This window comes from Panthera leo, chromosome A3, assembly GCF_018350215.1.
Source record: "Panthera leo isolate Ple1 chromosome A3, P.leo_Ple1_pat1.1, whole genome shotgun sequence".
NCBI classification, from domain to species: domain Eukaryota; kingdom Metazoa; phylum Chordata; class Mammalia; order Carnivora; family Felidae; genus Panthera; species Panthera leo.
This window is the reverse complement of record NC_056681.1, coordinates 44,543,198-44,558,435: the sequence shown is the minus strand read 5'-3', so window position 1 is coordinate 44,558,435 and position 15,238 is coordinate 44,543,198. Positions and strand designations below refer to the sequence as shown.

Sequence of the window (15,238 nt, the reverse complement as noted above, 5' to 3'; positions counted from 1 at the left end):
TACTGTCCCCCAGTGCCATCCGTCAGACGTGGGTTGCATTTAAATTTTCAAATTTGTCTCAGACTTAATTTGAATACGACAGGTACTTAAAAAAAAAAAAAAAAAAAAAAAAAGCTCCCTTGAAGAATTTTTCCTGGGGTTTGGAGAAAAGGATAAAGAGGAAGGACTTTCATAGCCCATTTCCATCCTGATTCTTCGGCGTGCACCCTGGGGCCTTGCATGGTGTACCTGAGTATGAAATGTGTCCCACTGGCACTTGTGAAGGCTCCCTCAGAACAAGGCACACTTTTATTTTTAGCCCAAAGGGAGATTTTGGCCTCTTTAGCCACACTGCCCCAGCCTTCAGGCATCTCTCTCCTTAAATGTTGCATTCAACAAATATTTATTAATAAGTATTTATATGCCAGCGCTACTCCAGGTATTGGGGAGGCAACATGGAACAAAACAGACAAAATCTGAATTTCCTCATTTATATCAGGCAAAAATAAAAGCTTGATGAAAAATAAGGCAGGGAATGTAGATGCAGTGGGTCAGGAGGGTGGGACTGAGGTTTGCTATTTTATAGGGGGTGGTCAGGACCAGCTTCTCTCAGGACATTTCGGGGGAGACCAGAAGGAAAGGAAGGGAGGGTCATGTGGGTATGTGGAAGGAGCTTTCTAAGCCAAGGAAGAGCCAGTGTGGAGGCACAGGAGGGTTTAGGCCTATTTACTAAAGCAAGGATACTGGTGTGGCTGGACCGGTGAGAGGCAGACAGGTGAGTGTGGTAAGGAGAGCCCCTGGCTCAGGGGGACTGGCAGGTTGTGAAGAAAACTGTGGATTTTACTCTGAATGAGATGGAAATTGGAGGGAAAGGAAATGTCCTGATGGCTGTGAACTTGCTAACAAAACATGGACAGGAGGCAAGAACAAAGCAAGAGATCAGTTAGGTGGACACTGCAAGACTCCAGATGGGAGATGACAGGGACCTGGAGGTGGCAGGAGTGGGATGGTGAGAGGTGGTCAGATAGGCATCTATTTTGAAGGCAGGACTGACAGCACTGCCAATGGACTGGATGTGGGGTGTTGGCGGGGGGTTGAGGCAGTCCAAGGTGCTGAGCATGAAAACCTGGAAGAATAGTGCCATTTCCTGATGGGGACACGATGGGGAGCAGGACAAGGAGCCTGTCTGAGACATGTTCAGTTTGTGATTGCTATGAGACCACCAAGTAGAGATATCAAGAAGGCCACTGGATATGCAGCAGAGACTGCCATTCAGGGGAGACCTTCTGCACACAGCAGGTACTTAAAGCAGTGGGACTGGATGAGGTCACCTAGCACAGGTATCAGTAGGGAAGAGAAGAGGCCTAGGGACAGAGCCAGGCACTCTGATGTTTAGGGATCGAGGAAATGAGAAGAGGCTAGCAAAGGAGGCCAAGAAGGAGACCCCAATGAAATAGGAGAAGCAAGAGAAGATGTGGTCTTCATAGTCAAGTATTTGTAAGAAGGAAGGACAGGTACCTGTGTCAAATGCTGCTGGAAAATTGAAGGAGATGGGGAAGAAAAATTGATCATTGGATCTGCCAACATGGAGGTCATGGGGGACCTTGACAAGATCAGTTCAGTGGGCAATGTCTTGACGGAGTGAATGTAGGAAAGAATGCAAGGCCCTATTGTAGGGCCAAGTTGTGGAGGCAGGAGCTGGTAGTGGATGTGGGATGAAGGTAGGTTCTCCAAAGATGGGCAGAATGCTTGTGCCTGGATGGAAATCACCCAAGACAGGGGAAGGGGGAGACTTGGTGATCCAGGACAGAGAGGGGGTGATTGCTGTGTCATAGATTCTAAGTCTAAAGTTCTCTTTTGGCCAGCAAAAAAGAGGATTCGGGATTGAAAGCAAGAGATGGTTAATGTCCAGGAAAAGACAAGAGCCCTGGGTAAGGGTCCTTGCCCCATATTTATTCAGATCAGAAGGCTTACAAATGTGATGGGCATGTACAAAGAGACAAAGAAACTAGGAACATTAACTTGGGGACATGAAGGAAAAGGGGGATTTTGAAGATATACAGTGTTTGGGCTTTAGGTCAATATAAAACAAAATCCTGGTGCCAGGCAGATGGGTAGATGCTTGTCAATGGCAGACAGGAGGCGCCATGCCTGTTCATCTTTGCTAGCCTAGGGGATAAGACAGAGAGAGGGAATAACCTCAGGGTTAATAAGGCAACTTTTCTTTTGTTAACCATCTCCACTCTGGGCAGTCCATAGTCCAATTTACCAGTTTACCTAGCCTGGCCCTATCCTTCTGTGAAAACAGCTTTTCTGCTGTAGTACTAAATTGGGGGTGCTTCCCCCCTGAATATCTAATCTTGTTTATTTCATATACCTATGTATTGGGCACCTTTGCGCCCGTTCCTACTTTAGGCCTTTGCCTCTCCCTCTCTATTCTGGGGGTTCTGTATGCCCTCTCTATTTTGGGGTGCCTTTGCACCTCCCTATTCCTGGCACCTTTGTGCCTCCTTATTCTTGGGGTGCCAATCTGGTTTACCCAAACTTGGATGTAAGCATTTTATGACTTTGCATTTCTTTATGCCTTGTTAACCCATTGGTGTAAGCCTGGGGGATTCCTAAGCTTATCCCCCACACTGCTGGAGTAATGTTCTTGAGAATGTGAGAGAAGTTGAAATCTACTGTACAAGCAGGGGGTGGACCCCCTAGAGGAGCACAAATGTTTTATGCTTTGTGGCAGAGGTGGGGTAGCGCATGTGGGCACAGGTACAGGTCTGGTGGCAGTTTTAAGCTGGGAGTGATGGAAGTTCTGATTAATTCTAGTTTCTCAGTGAAATAAGAAGTAAAATCATCAACTGAGAGTGAGGAGGGTGTGGGAGGTTTGAGAAGGGAGGAATCCGAGTAAAAAAATAATCCAAGACATATTTTTTCAAAACCTATTAATAGGTTGTGAAATTGATTTTGAAGGTTGCCCTTGGCACATTTTAAGTAAATGAAACAGGACAGGATCAGAGAAAAAGGGAAACATCACAGTGTTAGTTCCCCAATCTTTATTTCATTCCTGTATATATGGATGTGATTTTTTTTTTTTTATTTTTAAGTTTGTCAAAGACTGATCAGAGCAAGAGAATGGATGAGTTAATAAAAATGGAGCACCCACATCCACATCCACCTGCCTGGTGCAGGCACAAACTAGGGAAGGTGTGGCTCAGGGTTGAGTTTAGTCAGGGGAGTCACTTGAGAGAGGCAGGCAAGACAGTTATGCAAAGGAAGGGTTCTACTCCCAAACCATGGAATCCCCACTGGAAAGGAGGCAGATGTAGACATGAGGCAGAGGGACAGTGACCAGGGTGCATGGTTGGTGAATTGTAGAGCATGGTAGTGGCTGAGCCAAAGCAACTCTACAAGAAAAACAAGATTTCCTAATTCCTCCTCAAGACTGAGGGCAAGGCAAATTGTGTTCCTTCACCAATGTTCATTTGCAGAGGTTTTCTGTTGAATGGCTTATCATAAAATGCTTTATGAGTCAGAGAGCACTCTCCTTGTGTCTGTGTTGGGCTTTGGTATGGTGTGTAAAAAATCTGAGGTCAAATGGTATCGTATTTTGGTCACTTTTCCCAGCATTCACCAAAAGGAAATTTCTCTCAAAGGCAGTTTTGTTGAATTAAATAATACTTCACCATCCCATTGTAAGGTACTTTCAGTTCAATCAACCTTCAACAACTATTCTGCTATGTTCATCAGTTATTATTTCTATTTCTAGAATGATATTTATTTTAGAAAAGCATCATAATTCTTAAGAGCTATGAAGTCTTATGTGTTTTGGTTATGTTTTCTTTTCTTTCTTTCTCTCTTTCTCTCTCTTTCTTTCTTTCTTTCAAGAGGCAGAGGGAAAGGGAGAGACAGAATCCCAAGCAGGCTCCACACCCAGAACACAGCCTAATTCAGGGCTTGACCTCACAGCCATGAGATCATAACCTAAGCCAAAACCAAGAGTCAGATGCTCAACCGACTGAGCCACTCAGGCACTCCTGAAGTCTTGGTTCTTACACCAGACCCCTTTCCTCTCTGGAAGAATTGAATATAGCTTTCCCTAAAAGCCTTTCACAACTTCACTATATAGTCTTTCATGGGATGTGTTAAGAATCCCTCCATACTGGGGCACCTGTATGGCTCAGTTGGTTGAGTGTCCAACTTCGGCTCAGGTCATGATCTCGCAGTTTGTGAGTTCGAGTCCCGCGTCGGGCTCTGTGCGGACAGCTCAGAGCCTGGAGCCTGCTTCAGATTCTGTGTCTCCTCCTCTCTCTGCCCCTCCCATGCTCATGCTCTGTCTCTCTGTCTCTCAATAATAAACAAATGTTAAGAAAAAAAAACTTAAAAAAAAAAAGAATCCCTCCATACTAAAGACGAACTAAAAGCCACAAGTTTAAATGGATTCATGGTAAAAGAGCCACTACAATGTTACACTTTTGTGCCATTCATTTTCTTTCCTTCTTATAGCTGATCATATTTTTCCTCTTGCAATTACAATTTTAATGGTTTCTTGATTCTTACACTAAATGAAAAATGTCTTAGAGAAACTAAAAGAGGGACACCTGGGTGGCTCAGTCAGTTAAGCAACTGGCTCTAGGTCAAGATCTCATGGTCGTGCGATCTTGCCCCAGTCGGGCTCTGCACTGGGTGTGGAGCCTGCTTGGGATTTTCTCTGTTCATCTCTCTCTACCTTCTCCACTCAAGCTCTCTCTCTCTCAAACTAAATAAATACACTTAAAAAAAAGAAAAAACCAAAAGAGATTGATTTCTACCTCATATCAGTCATCCAAATCAGACTTTGTCAAGGTATCTCTCTTGAGATCTTGAAACACAATGCTTAAAATCTCATCAAATTCCACATGGTCCTGCCTGTTATTCTGATTTCTCTGTCTCAACCATTATTCCAGGTGTTGTATGCTCAGAAGAGCAGATGCATAGAGTTCTTACTGGTGGGACATCACTGGTGGGATCCACATGTTAGATTGCAACCCCCTGGTAACAGCTTACTCCCTCCATGAGGCTGCCTGTGATTGGCTAGTTTGAAACAAATCACATGTCCCACCGTCTTGTGCTTCCATTGGGGGGGGGGGGCCTGCACCCACCAGAAACAGGAGGAGGGGATGATGGTGGTTATGGGGCAGAAATGATGGAGGCAAGAGGTGCATATGCTCTCAGATGCTTATATGTATTTATAGAGGAAGAATTTGACAAATGACTGGCCTGGACAGTCAGGGGTATAGACTGCCATTACCTGACACGATTAAGAAATTCTCCTTCAGATGTTCTCGTCTCCTCGACCCATGGTTCTCGGTGTCCTCCATTCTACACCTCATCAGTCTTCAAGGAACCAAGAGCCAATGATCGATTATAGAAACAAAGAGCTAACTATGTCCAAGAAGGACATTTACACAGTTACAAGCATCCTGTGATTACCATGAATGCTTCCAATAAGGTCTGAAGGCATAAATGTCTGCGGTAAAACTGTGGGAAATAACACTGTTGGGAAACATCTGGGATGGTCTTTGGGGGGCCAGGGTGACTGCTCACAGGCATGAAGGCATAACCCTCCTGGCAGAGGGTTAGTGAGGAACTCTTGATCTAACCCTGGCAGAGGGTTCGTGAGAAATGAAGGGGGGCTAATTCTTCCTGACCATCTGCCCTGCCGGCTTCTGTGAGGCTGAGAACAAGCATTCCCCAGACCCAGGCAGATGCTGCCAGTGGTCTGCCCATCTCCCCTCAGACTCCTCTACCATTTTCCTGGCTTAGGCCAGCACCTGTCTCTGTGGGAGGAGGGCTTCAGGCTGACAGGACCTGCTGTGCCTGCACGCAGAGACAGCAGAAGTGCTGGGGGCGGCCCTTGGCCAAAAGCTGACCCACGCAGGGGGAGAACTACTCCAGTTGGCTGGCCTCTGTTCTAGCCACTCTGGTGGGCCCTAGCCAGTCTCCAGAACTTTCCTGTGAAGACCTCCCCTTATTTCCTGGTAGACAAAGGAGGATGAGATTCTCCTTAAATCAGAAATAAGGCACAATCCCCCACAGAGCTTGAGCATGGCTTTGTGACAGGACTGTGCTGCTAGGGCAGTGGATGATAGGTTTCCCTCCCAGACTCTCCCCATCTCTCCAGTCTGATCTTTAGGACATGACACTGTCCTCCACAGGTCCCATACACTGATTCTCATTCTTTGCACCTGACATTCCTCTATCTGAAACCCAATGATTACTAGTTGTCCACCAAATAATCCACCTTTCAGAGCTAATCCCTTCCACTGTGAATCCTTTTCTGATGCCTGGGACAAGATAAAGTGCCCCTTCTATATGCAACCAATGGCACGCTTGAATAGAAAGAGGTCACTGTTCCCTGTCCTCACCCCTGCTCTTTGATATGACTCCACCCCTAGTAGGTACCAGAGTCCTGTGAAAATTCAGTGTAAGAGAAGGGGCTGGCTCAAGCCAACATTACAATGTAGACTATCTATATCCTTTACAATACATTATGGCCTAAGGTCACCCTGTACACTGTTTGGGGAAAGACATTAGCTAAAAATATTAGGCATAATTGGGGTATGAGACAGGCCCACGGGAAAACTATGTGTAATGCCAAGTATGTGTTAAGTATGTGTCAGGACAGGAATGCAGAGAGAATGGGTAGGAGGCCCCAAGGACAGATGGCCAGGAAAAGGGAGGGACAGGTTGCTGTGGAATATGACTGCCACTTCATACATCAGACCTCACCCTACCAAGGGGTAGAAGCTTTGAGAAAAGAACCCTACATGGATATCTTCATCAACCTGGGTGGGGGGCCTTCCTGTCTGCTCATCTCATTGGCCCCTCCCCCTCCTCCTCCCTCCCTCCTTCTGCTCCTTTTCTGAGAAGCCACTAAACTGTTGGGGGTGGAGTCTCCTTCCTTCAGGGTGTTGATCCAGAGAAGCCTCTGAAATACACCCCCACCACCTGTGTGTTTGATTAATAAAGAGAAGTCCTAATAAAAAAGAAAACATCTTCTTTAAAAAGACAGGGCCTCTGTCTTAGTTCCCATTCAGATCCCTAAACTGCCAGGGGGAAAAACTGCATGGGAAAATAATAAAGCACTTTAATTAGGAGTTTTTGGGTTCAAATTCAGCACAAGTCTGTCTCCGGAATCAAGCACTGACCACACTGCCCTGTCCTCAGCAGCATCTGTAAGCACCCCCTGCTAAGCTGGGGGGCCCGAAGGACCAGCAATTACACAGACACACCTGCATCTGCACCAGTCAGATCTCAGATCTCAAAGGAACTCTGAAGTCCCTGAAGTCAGCCAGGATTCCACACCTCTCAGCAGCACAGAAACCAGACACCAGAGTGGCCTGAATATGCATAACCGAGGTCTGCGGGTTGCATTCAATTTGTAATTTACTAGAGGAAGATCAAAAATTTTCATCAAGTCTTAATGTATCAGTGTCCCGGCTTAATGCAATTCCAGACAAACCCCACAGAATGAAATTTGATTGGAAGAATTAATAGCATAACCAAAAGAATTTGGAAAAAAAAAAAAAAAAAGAAAGATGAAAGTATGGCAGATAGAGTAGGACTTTTCTGCCAAACAGTACAGATTACAGAGCTGGGGAGAGGTTGATCTATTCACCAAACGATGCTCGGTAAACTAAGAGTTAAGCTGATTCTCTTTAAATCTGTAAAATGGACACCATCAAAGTTAGAAGGAAACATAAATGGTTAGTTGTTTGAGGATGCAGAAGGGCTTCCCAGGCACAAGAACCGTTAAGGAAATCCAAAAGAAAAGTACAAGCATTTGACTCTACAAAACGCTGAAGTGTTTGTAGGACAAAAAAAAAAGTCATGAACACTCAGCACTTAGACAAGAAAAGTCTGGATAGTGAGATGAGGGGTATTGTTTGGATGCCACCTCACTCTGGCGCCATGTGTCCAAGTGACAAACCCCGTGCCTTCCAAGACACCGCTGCTGGTTTCAGCCCTGCCTGCCAGTGTGGGATCTTGGCTCATTTCTGGGGACTCAAAAGTTCCTGTGCAACCCGACCCGTGAAGGTGCCTTTTGCTTACCACAAAGGAGAAATATCTGTCTTGATTCATTTTTTAAAATATTTATTTATTTTTGAGAGACAGAGCATGAGCAGAGGAGGAACAGAGAGAGAGGGAAACACAGAATCCGAAGCAGGCTCCCTCCCGGCTCTGAGTTGTCAGCACAGAGCCTGACAAGGGGCTTGAACTCACGGACCATGAGATCATGACCTGAGTTGAAGTCAGAAGCTTAAACGACTGAGCCACTCAGGTGCCCCTGTCTTGATTCATTTTTAAGAAGTATTTTTGTAATCAAAGCACAGTTAAATGCAGTTGGACATTAGCTATTTGAGAAAAAAAATAAAAAACACCTCTGGTGATTTCATAATAAAGAAAAAAATGTCTTATAAAGCAAATAAAGTTTATTTAGCTTCCTATTTAAACTAGTTAAGTGTTTTGATTTTTGTATTTAGTATTCCTGACCTAGAACATGCTATCATATATGTGAAAACCAAAGTGTTTGTTTATTTCATTTACTATGTTATCCTACTCAATTAAAATAGTTAATTCATTAAAAATTGTAAAATACAGGGGCCCTGAGTGGCTCAGTCGGTTAAGCATCCAACTTCGGCTCAGGTCATGATCTCAAGGTTCATGGGATCGAGCCCCATGTCGGGCTCTGTCCTGACAACTCAGAGCCTGGAGCCTGTTTCGGATTCTGTGTCTCCCTCTCCCTCTGCTCACACCCTGCTAGTGCTCTCTCAAAAATAAATAAACATTGAAAAAAGAATATTAAAAATACTTAATGACATGGGATAGCCTGGGTCCTGACCAATCAGAACAGACGCTGGCCACAAACTAGCAGGTTGAAAACTCTGGACTATCCGCTCATCGGTTCTTCCTCTTCCTTCCCTGTGTCTGGCTTCACAATCTCCATCTCTGCTCCTGGATGTGGGCTTCCTGGTTCTGCTTTGACCCCTTCCTGCTTGGCCTGTGGTCTCTCCCTGTGTAAAACAGCTTCCCTGTTTTCAGTCCCCAGTGTGCCCCAATGACACCTTGTTTCCAGCTGCTTATTGAAAATTTCTATCTTGGTAACATCCAGAACTTTTGTAGGGGCCAAGGGCAGCCCACCCTAAGATGGGTCAAGATGCCATCTTCATGGCATGAAGATTATTTTGACTTCAAAGCAATCAAACCCAGCAGATTCGAGGAAAAGCTCTTTACCTCTCCCTCAACTGCCTGTCCGTACCAGGAAGAGAGCTACTACCAGAGATGTCTCTGTACCTAAGAAACTTATCTGCATAATAGGGCAACCTCAGACCCCTAACCCTCTCCTTATCCTCATGTTGCCTGACTGTCCTTGGAATCCCACTTCTGTGTGGATTCCCCGTATGTCATTAAATTTGATTTTTTCCTGTTAATCTGGCTCACAAGAATCCCATTTACTCGATTCAAGTCCTTAGAAGGACCTTGAAGGGCAGAGGAAGTTCTTCCTCTGCAACACTTTTAAGTTCAAAATATTAAAAATTAAAAAAAAAATCACACTATTTCCCTCCCACTTTCTTCCTTGGCCACAAATGCAGGAGTGAATACACACACACTCACACACACACACACGCACGCACACACCTGATAGGTCCATTTTTCTCAAAACACTAGTTTCCTTGACTTCTGTGATACCGTCCTATTGCATTCAAATCCCAGAGACTACTTCCTTTCCATGCTTTGGAAAAATCTCCGAAAAAAATCTGGAGATAAATTCCCTCAGCACTGGAGACCCAGAAATTCGAGTAGGCAGAAGTTACTGTCTGCTTGTGGCCACGCCCCCTCTGATGTCAGTATCACCTTTCCCAAGGCTCCTCCACTAGCCTGCCAGAGTCCTCTCAAACTCTGAAATTCAAACCCTGGCTTCCCCCATTGATCTCCTGTCTTAGATGCAAAAGAGGCTGAACAGCCAGGGTTACCCATCTGTGAAAAAAGCGCAGAATAGTTGGATGCTGGCAAACTCTTTCTTAAAAACACCAGATTTCAAACAATGGATGCCTGTGAAGTGGCCCCTGCCATCAGCAGCCCTTTGTTCCAGATCCAGTAGCTACCTTTTCAGGAGTAAATGTAGCCCTTGACCCACTACAGAATCCACACTGCCAGCTCCCAGGGAGACAACTGAAACCTCCGGGGTGCACCTTCTCACTCAGTGGAGGTGATCAAACAAGATGTGTGCCAGCCCAAGAACCCCTACCTTGCCATCCCACATACACAGCCACATGGGAGGCACGCTCAGGGAAGGCTGGTTGACATCTGCCTGAAGACATGCTCCCTAGAGCCTGTTTGCATTGTTTACTCGACTCCTTTGGTTCCCTCAAATCTGACCAAGCCCTGGAGAATGGACTCCTGTTAGTCTGGCCCACAGCAGCTGCAAACCAACAATTTACAATGGGGGATTACTGTGCCTTTTTAATGTCCAGAATTTAGATTTTTTGCTGTCCTAAGCACTAATGGTCCTTGGAAACTGCCCAGATGTCAGAGGTGAACTAAAAAAACATTTGGGTGAACTAAACAATCCCCAAAGCGGACTCCTTAGAACACTGGATACTAAAGATGCTTCATGAGAAAGAGTGTTCTGTGGCCAAATGAAGTTGGCAAACAGTCCATATTATGGCATCACCCTAAAGAGACCCAGCGCATGTTATAATAATAAAGGCACTAAAAAGTCCTGCAGAGGAAACCCTGTTTAACATTGGCATTTGTCCTAATGTGTTCTACCACTATAACTCTTTAGTAATTTTTTCTTTAGTAAAGTTGCACCCTAAAACACAACTTGGTTAAATTCTGCTGCAGACAGACACTGCCCAGGGTGTACCTCTGAGCACAGACACCTCTAGCAACTCAGCTGTGGTTCAGGGAGATGTGTATTGAGCCTGGAGCTCTGGTCCCAGCTTTGGTGTTTTGACCTCTCCAGGCCTCTGTTTCTCACTTACCAAGTGGAATTAACAGTACTTTGGTGAAAAACAACTGAGGTATTATCTGTAAAAGCATTTTGCAAAGTGCTATAAAAATAATGATTATCTGCTAAGGATATACATCTATCTACTAAGGATATACCAAGGGATACTTTTGTTCATTCTTTTCAATGTCCTGTCCCTGGTGTTGGAGGTGAGGCAGGAAGAGCTATGATCTGGCTTTTGATTTTGTTCACAGACAGTGGGCAAGTGGAGTCCACACCTGTGGTGGCCCTGACGTCTCATCAGGGAAAGGAGGAGGGATGTCAGGGGAACCTTCCCAGCTGAAACCACCAGAACTGTGAAAGACCATTAGGAGGGCTGGACATACATTGCAGGGGGGGGGGGGGGGCGGGGGGGAGTGGGACATAATACCAAGATGACATAGCCTGGGGAGTATGTGAAGAATGGGTCCCATTAAGGCTGGCCTCCCAGGGCTGCACGCCCCTGCACATAGAAATGATTTCTCAGTCTCCTCCATGCAGAGGAAGTAGATTCAGTCCAGTAAAGAGGTTGATTCTGGAGAACCGAACTCCTCTTTGGAGTAGGTAGTAGCCCTTGACTTTGGTGAAGGGGAGGAAAGGCCTCAAGTGAGGACAGAAGGGCTGCTGGGAAGCTCTAGTGAACAAGCACATCCCAGAGCCCCAGAGGGAGTCAAGCTCCTCCCATCCACCCCTGCAAGGGCAGCAGGTGTGGGTCATTTTAGGTCTCCTTCTCTACCTAGCTAACCTTCTCTACCTGCAGAAAGTGGCCAGACAAAAGAGGTCCTGGTTGCTTTGCTCTCATGTCCTCAGTCTCCAACTACTGAGAGCAGAGTCTGTAAACCTCTTAACTCCTGTCAACCACCAGCCTTCTTCTCTAGACCCAGATGCAAGGACCCCTCACTGTCCCAGGCCCCACCTGACCCCTGACGCCCTCTATAGAACTACCCCAGTACCCCAGCACAGGGAATGCAAGGGTTCTCTAGAGACACACTGGAAGCTGAGGCCAAAAGGAAAATGCACACTTCTCTATACACCTATCAAAATATCCCCCCATATTTGATCTGGGTAAAAAGTTAATAAAAGCTCCACCGTAAAAAAAAAAAAAAAAGACTATATATAAAGCCAGCATTGCCTAATCTGTTGCAGGCCACTGTCAACCCTCATAAACCTCCAGGTGGGACCGGACAAACTGAGGGTGACTGGAAACCACTGTTCCCATTGCACAATAATGCAGGGGCCTAACAAAAGCTGTCTTTATGTTAAATGTTGGTATTTTGTTCATCGTTGATTTTTTATATTAAACTTTATTTTTTAAAACAGTGCCTTAAAATATCTTAATTACGGAGTACTGCCAGTGTTTATTTTTGCTCACTATTTACAAAGTCCTGTCGGTGGGAGAGTGCTCTGAGGTTTCCTTATTGATGACAGCACGTTCCTAAGAACCCCCAATGTGCCCTAAACCCTCAGGCCTGCAACAAAGTGCGGCTCTACGGTATGCAGCCTCCTCTGCTCAATTAGGAAAACCCAAAGGATTCGAGATCTTCGAGAAGAAAGGCGCCTCTTAGGGCCCAGGGGGCCGGGTCTTGCCCTGTATTTCTTGGCAACAAATCACAGGCTTTAAAGCAGAATTCTGCAAACGCTGCCGTCCCCCGACCATGCAGGGGCGCCCGGTGCCGGGTGGGCGGACGCTGCGCGGGTGGAAGCCCAGGCCAAGGGTGGAGGCCGAGCCCAGAAGGGGGCGGAGAGGCCTGAGGGTGGGAAAGTGGCCCCGTCCCTTCCCGGCAGGAACCCCGGGCTCCTCCTCCTCCCGCAGCGCAGCCATCAATCAGCGCGACAGCCCAGCGCCCCGGGGCCAGACTCACGGACCCTCCCACGGGGTCTTGTGCCCCCGGAGGAGGAAGCCTCGGAAGGGGGCGTCTGCCGGTGCACGGAATGGGCGCATAGACTGGAGCTTCGCTGGGCACCCGGGCTGTGCGACCCCCAGTCCCGCCCGCGCTCCCAGGCACCAGGCGCACTTGACACCCCGTAGGCGGCCCGGAAGGTAGAACTCAACAAAGGTGCCCCCCCCCCCCACCTTACGCGAGCACTCACACACACGGCACCTGGAGCCACCGCGCCCGCACCCTCCGGCTGTCCCTCACCCCACCCCCGCAGAGGTCGGCTAAGGATACTCCAAGACACCGACTGGACCTGCAGTCGCCTCAGGGCGCCGGAAGGTCACCCTACCCGGGTCCCGGCGTCCCACTCCCTAGCACCTCCTCCCCCACCCGTTCCCACAACCCCTCGAGGACACTCGCTCTCTCTCTCTACCCCCAGGTCCCCTGCGGAGGGGAAGACAGTGCGAGCAGCAGCACCCAGGGCCTCGAACCCCGCACAGCCCCCGCCGGCACCCCGGAGCCTCCCCGGGTGCTGGGTGCGGACACCGGGGGTGGGGTCTCCGCGGCCACCGCCCCTTACCTCGCGCAGGCCCTCCCCGCAGGTCTCGGAGGCGGGGGCGAGCGGTGGCCCGCGGACTAGCGCGGGGCGGGTTTCCCCACTGGGGCGGAGCGGGAGGTGGAGGAGGAAGAGGAGTAGGGAGCGGAGGGGAGGGGCAGGCTTTGTGTCTGCCTCCGGCCCTCCCACGGCTCCGGCGCTAGCCATCCCCCTCCCCCAGTCACCCTCCGGCGCCCGAGGAACGGACGGGGCGGGGGTGAGATGAGGGGGCGAGGACGGCGCCTGCGCGACCCCGGGTCCGGCCGCCCCCTCCTCTCGTGCAGCGCACCCTCCGCCCCTCGGGACTTGCAGTCTAGGCGCCTGCGGGTGACCTGGAACCCTAGCTGCAACCAGGCGAGCCGAGACCGAGAAAGTTGATGTAACCCGGAGCAAACTTGGCTGGATCAGCTCCCGACGCGCCTCGGCGCCCCCGCCCTGCTCCTCTGCACTCCCCGGGGAGGACCGGAGTTCTGTTCTCGGATATTCTTCTCTGTCTCCTTTCTTTGCGCTCACTGCTGAGCAGTTCAACCGCACGCACACCTCTCCCCCAAGCCAGCCCCGCCAGCCCCGCCAGCCCCGCCACCCGGCTGCAGACCCCGGGATCAGCCGCGCGTGCTGGGAAGCCCCTGTCAGGGAGGCACGCGTGGGCTCCGGCCCTTTGTCCTGTGCACGGACGCACTGCAGGGGCCCGGGTGTTTCGTTGCATCCCCGCTGGGAAGCGGGCGACCGGGAGCAGTTCCTAAGTGTGCAGAGCTGCCCAGACCCGCCCCGGCCCCAGGGAGCCAGAGCCGCGGGGAGGCGGGATGTGGTTTAGCTCAGCTGTAAGCCACCCTCGTAACGCCTAGGGATGGAGAAGAGGGCTGACGGGGAGCTGGGAGCGGCCCTGCCAGAAATCTGCAGTCGTCTTTTCTTGCGAGTCAGGCCCGTCCCTGGTGAGCGGCTGTGCTTTTCCACTTGCCTGCCAAGGAGAGCACCTTTGTGGGGAAATTGCTAACAGTGTTAGAGTTACCGAAGTAGCTGGTGTCGCAAAAGGAGCGTCAGGCACCTGTTTGGGACAGAAGCAGGAAAAGGAAACAAAGTCCTTACTTTTATTCAAGGTCTGCTTCAGACAAGTAGCCAAAGAGGAGAATAGCATTGGTGTTCGTTCTTGCGATTCCTGCTTTCTAAAGATTTGTTTCATAATCAGCTCAGCTCCCAGGAAATCATTACCCGCTGCATTTCTCTTAATGTTCTAAGTCACCCATTCAATAAATGATTGAGCACCTGATATGCACCAGGCACTGAGCTAATAATGTTAGCTCAGTGTTCCTGGGGGAACAAAACAGATCTCCCTGCCCTGTTGGAGCTGACATTCTGGGAAGCAGGAGCGGGAGAAAGGGTAAATTGTGAACATCGGTAAGTCACTTACCTGGAATGTTAGAAGAAGTCAGCAATAGGGGAAAAAAGAAAAAGTAAAATAAGGAGGCCAAGGAGTGCTGGTGTCTGGTGTGGAGGGTAGAATTGAATAGTGGGGTGGTCAGAGTAGGCCTGGTTGGGAAGGTGGGATTTCAGCAAGGACCTGGAGGAGGTGCATTAAGGTCAAAGGCTCTGAGGTGGTAGGTGGACACCCATGAGGGTCTGAGCAGGCGGTGACAGGATCTGATCTATATTGTTGGAAGACTTAGTTTGATGCTGTATGGAGAGCCGGCTGTGTGCACAAAGTTAATTGCAAGTTAGGAGCTATTGACATACTCTAGGCTTGAGAGAAAGGTTACACAG

The 15,238-nt window shown here is 48.6% G+C and overlaps 1 protein-coding gene across 1 annotated transcript in view; it reads right to left on the bottom strand.

Moving 5' to 3' along the window:
• Nucleotides 1–13,536, bottom strand: part of RIN2 (Ras and Rab interactor 2) — a 223,719-nt gene extending 210,183 nt beyond the window's left edge. The window contains exon 1 of the mRNA XM_042931729.1: nt 13,466–13,536. The gene's annotated coding sequence lies outside the window, so the exon portion shown is untranslated. The remainder of the gene's footprint in view (nt 1–13,465) is intronic.
• Between the last annotated feature and the right edge of the window lie 1,702 nt (nt 13,537–15,238).